This window comes from Tamandua tetradactyla, chromosome 14 (assembly GCF_023851605.1).
Source record: "Tamandua tetradactyla isolate mTamTet1 chromosome 14, mTamTet1.pri, whole genome shotgun sequence".
NCBI classification, from domain to species: domain Eukaryota; kingdom Metazoa; phylum Chordata; class Mammalia; order Pilosa; family Myrmecophagidae; genus Tamandua; species Tamandua tetradactyla.
The window spans coordinates 44,081,350-44,086,394 of NC_135340.1; the positions used below are offsets into that span (position 1 = coordinate 44,081,350).

The 5,045-nt window shown below is 36.5% G+C and overlaps 1 pseudogene; it reads right to left on the reverse strand.

Moving 5' to 3' along the window:
* Window positions 1-1,416: 1,416 nt before the first annotated feature.
* LOC143655413 (olfactory receptor 4F3/4F16/4F29-like) lies at window positions 1,417-3,027 on the reverse strand (annotated as a pseudogene).
* Window positions 3,028-5,045: the final 2,018 nt, after the last annotated feature.

Sequence of the window (5,045 nt, forward strand, 5' to 3'; positions counted from 1 at the left end):
CAAGACAATTTAGAGGATATAATGGGACATTCCACAATAAATGTGAACACAGGGTATTTAACAGAGAGTTCAACACTTGCCCTTACAACTGTCTCCAATCATTTATTATAACAAATATAATTTTTTTCTAAATTAGTCCCAGCTTGCATTTTATTCTGGTTACCTATTTACCCACATAATGCAAAGGAAAACAAGAAACATTCCACTGCACATCCACAATATTGCTTACAACCAGGTCCTCCAAGACAGGCACATTTAATTCATGGATTATAAAGTTAATTTAGTGAATTGCATTCAGAAGTTTTAAATGGAAAAGAAGAGAAAGGAGAAGCAAAAAATTGAGTAGAATTTCCTTAAGATAGGTACCATGAGAAATCTTATTTCAGATGCATATGTTTGCAGGTGCTGGGGGGGGAATATATCACATTCCTTAAGGTAGGTCACTGTCAAAAAGTGTGAAAGCCACTGCTCTTAGTGATTCCCCCTTGCCATTTAGCCACTCTCCCCTCACACTCCATAGCTGAATCCTTGTGACAAACCCACAGAAGTTAATCAGGACATGAGCTTGTGCAGTAGGCATCTTATGCCAAGTAAAACAGAACAATTTAAAAGGGGCAGCCGTAAGGCAATGTTAGAAAGAGATAGAGCAGAGAGTGAAAGGAAGGAGTGGGAGAAGGGAATAGAGCAGAGCAAGGAGGAGAAGAAATCCTGGAAGAGGAACAGGAAAAAGAAAGAAAACCTTCCTCATTCAGAGACCATCAGACTATTGACGACGATGGAAATTGGAAGAAAGGGAAAATGAAAATTTAATAAGTTTGAGTAGTATGATACAGATCAGGGAGAAACACCATGTTTTCCACTTCTTTCTTTATATTCCAAGAACAGCACACCAGTTTCTACTCAGAGAATACAACTATTGACTCCAGTGTGTAAGCTCTCAAAAGATTCTTCCCTCCTTACACACTCAGCTCAAAAGTGTGGAGGAGGGGAACCAGCAGTTCTTTTCAGTGAAGGAACTCAGTCAAAAGCTTTCTTATCAAACCAATAATCCCATTGATTATTGACAGGAATTCCTATTTGTGAGACAGACTCCTGCTAAAAGAGACTTCTCCCTCTGAGAAGACCTTAAATAAACCTGCCTTATTTTGCATCTCTAATAATAATTACATCATATAAAAGTAATTCCTGAGGAATTAAGACTCAGATTTATTATAATCTTTAATTTGTAACTACTTTATATGAACTCCTACTTCCTTTTCAGAAGTGAATGTCACACATTCATAAGTAAATGGCAAAATAAGACTCCTTATAAACACGAATAATCAAAACAAGAGAAAGTAAAGTGAAGCTACTCTCTGAACTTGACCAGCCACAATGAAATTCCAAGAGTTAAGGAGGAGAATTCAAGACAGTCACTTAAGAGATCTTTCTAGAACTTACTAGCTGTCTGCATACTCTCCTAATTGCCACCTTCATTTCTTGATTCCTGAATGTATAAATCATAGGATTCAGGAAAGGAGTGACAACTGCATCAAAAAGGCCCAGAAGTTTATCCAGAGGTATGGAAGGAGATGGCCATGTATAGAAGAATATCAAAGGACCAAAAAACAAAACTACCACAGTGATATGAGCTGAGAATGTGGACAGAGCCTTGGATGAACCAGCTGAAGAGAGTTTCTGAACACTGAAAATGATGACAATATAAGAAATGAGCAATATGAAGAAGGAACCCACAGAGATGAATCCACTATTGGCTGTGATCATAAACTCCAGTTAGTAGGTGTCAGTACAGGCCAGTTTGATGAACCGAGGGAGGTCACAGTAAAAGCTGTCCAACACATTAGGACCACAGAAGGGTAAGTTTATTACAAAAGCCAATTGAACCAAAGAATGAATAAGGCCAACCACCCAGGCAACCACCAAAAAGAAAATGCACATCCGTGGGCTCATGATGGTCAGATAGTGGAGGGGCTTACAAATGGCCACATATCTGTCAAAGGCCATGGCTATGAGCAGCACCATCTCCACACCACCAATGACGTGGATGAAGAAGATCTGAGTGATGCAGCCTCCAAAGGAAATGACTTTATGCTTTCTAAAAAGGTCAAAAATCATCTTGGGTGATGCAACAGAAGAAACACCCAAGTCAATTAGGGAGAGGTTGGCCAACAGAAAGTACATGAGGGAGTGTAAGTGAGGGTCAAAAGTCACAGTGAGAAGAATGAGGAAGTTTCCCACCATACTTGCCACTTAAAACATGGAGAACACAAAGAGGAGAAGCTGCATTTCCCATGAATTGGTGAGTCCCAGGAACACAAACTCTGTTACCACAGAGTGATTCCCTCCATCCACTGGCTTTTTTACCAGGGCTACCTGAAGGAAGAGAATGGGAAAATATATAAATTATGACAATGATATTTGTAACTATCATTTCTATAAATAACTAGGAAGGAGAAGCTAAATTTTGATGGCCTATTTTCATTTAAGCATTATATCTGAGCTTATATGCTTACAGCCTCTGAAATTGTGTTCACATCAAGTCAGTGGCTATCATGTGCAGCTGCTTAAATCACCAAGTCATCTCTGCATTTAATATCCTTTCTCTTCCTCCCAGGGAAGATGCAGTAATGTTTCTCATGAGATACAAATAGATAACATAGATAACAGCAACTCCTTGATTTTTGGCACAGACTAACATAGTCTGACCCCAGTCACATAAAATTAAATGCTATTGCATCCATTTCCAATTTTAAAGGCTTAGTGTGGCAGACACACCATTCTTTCCTTCCTCTCCATTCCTCACTTTAGGAATATGCTTGCCTGAGGGCTGCAAAGACTTGCTTTACATTACTATTGTTTTTTTTAGTATCTTGTATTGTCATGAACTTGTAAAAGTCTATCTCAATGTAGACTGTAAACTTCTTGAAGGCAGAATTTATGGCTTGTTCATATTTGTTTTACCTGAAACTACTTTAAAGTGGTTCATGGACAGGTCCAGGTCCATGAATTATCAGTTACCATATGCATTACTTGCAGAGAAATCCAAAGTGTAGTTATTTGATATTATAGCAGCACCCCAATGTCCCTCATTTTATATTTTACAGAGGAACCAATACCTGGAGTAGATATTAAGTGAAAAAAACAAAAATCCTGCATCTTTACCATGGATTAATTGGGAAGTACTGCCTTAAAGTAATCTGCACATGATCTCAAAAATTAAAACTATGAAAATCATCACGGTGAGTTGATAATTATTTCATTCAAAACTCTATGTAAGAACTTATCACATTATCTTGTTTTTAGTTACTTTTATTTAGAGGAGATGCATAGCATAGTTTATCCACTGACAGGTTGATCTTGGGTAAGTTACCTAAACTCTTTGAGTTTCAGTTTATTTATGTGATTAGTAAAATAAATTATGGATTTTAATTATAAGACTATATTAACTATCCAGTGGATGTTCATTCTGCTTCACTTTCTTTCAGCTGCCCAAAATAGCACTGAATATATGAGATTAAATTAATGAATGGTTAAAATAAAAAAAAAGAAGTACTGGCCAACACAAAGCATCAAGATTCCATTTCAGAAAAGATATTCCAATAATGAATAATGATTATCTGCTCCTATAAAACACATACTTTTTCAGTGAGAGAAACTATCATATAAATTAAAATAATTTTCTCCTAAAAAAATACTATATTTCCTAATTGTATCTACCACAAATGTAATTCACTGATTATTTGTTTTTAAGCTTCCCACAACTAGATCAAAAGCTCCATAAAGTTTGGGACTATATCTGACTTGTTCACTAATGCATCCAGAAAGCTTGAATCACTCCAATTGCATAATAGGGACAAATAAGTGGTTGGTGAAAGGATGAATGCAATTTTCACCTATTTTATGTTAGAGACTGACCCAGTGAGAAAAGGTCAACTTAATGGAATTCAGAAAAAGGGAAAAAAATTGTCTGAAAAGAAGATCAAAAGCAGGAAAATGACTAAAACAAAGTATCCTAAACCTACTCAAGAAGAATGAAATCAATGAGATCAACTTTGAGCCTTACTGATAAACTCAAAATACATAATTTTGGAAAAAACTCTACTTATCATGCAATGGGAAATACATATCTGAATAGATTAAGAAAATTGACCAAAACCATAAGCTTGAAAGCATAGACTAGGATGCAGGTTAGCTGATGACAAGATCAACACTCCTACAAAATCCCTACCTTCGCTCAGTTAACTATGACTCCCTGAAAATTCAGTCTGAACAAAAGCATATGTTATGGGGTGCAAGTGTAGTTCAGTGGTAGAATTCTCGCCTGCCATGTGGGAGACCAGGGTTTGATTCCTGACCCATGCACTTCTCCAACAAAGAAAGCAACAAAACAAATAAACAAACAAAAATCCAACAAATGGTGCTGCAATAATGGGATACTCACATGAAAAAAGATGAAATGTGACCCCACCATATAGCATAAAATTTTTTTAAATAATAATAAAATATGTTAAAGTGGTGACAGAAATTGTTCATGCAAGACGATGTCTTCTACTAGTTGACAACTACCACATATTGATATACCAGCCACTGGTGCCTCACCCTCGAAGATGATTAACCACCTCTGACACTGTCAGGAAATTCACTTAATTGTGAGGCCTGCAAAACTAGGCATTTGTTAAAACACTTATTCATATACTAATTTTTCAAGGAAATACTCCAACTTGAATAGGTGGTTTTCTGAATGATTGATTTCCAGATCCAAAAATTGCCCAATTTATCTTTTCACTCAACTCTTTCCCCAGGGGTAACTGAGACCCCTGAAGAAAATCCAGCAAGGGTTGCAACATAGAAGTTTCCACAATATTACCTGTTTTCAAGTTCTACCTTCTTTCTGAAATCTTTCTTGACTATTTCAACTCAGGCAATTTTCCTTTTCTAGCATTTCATTTCAAATCCCTAAATTGTTCATAGGGCTATTCTATTTAATTCCATGTGTTTCTTTATATTCCCCTACTGCCTTAAAAAGTGCTAGATGCATCACAAAG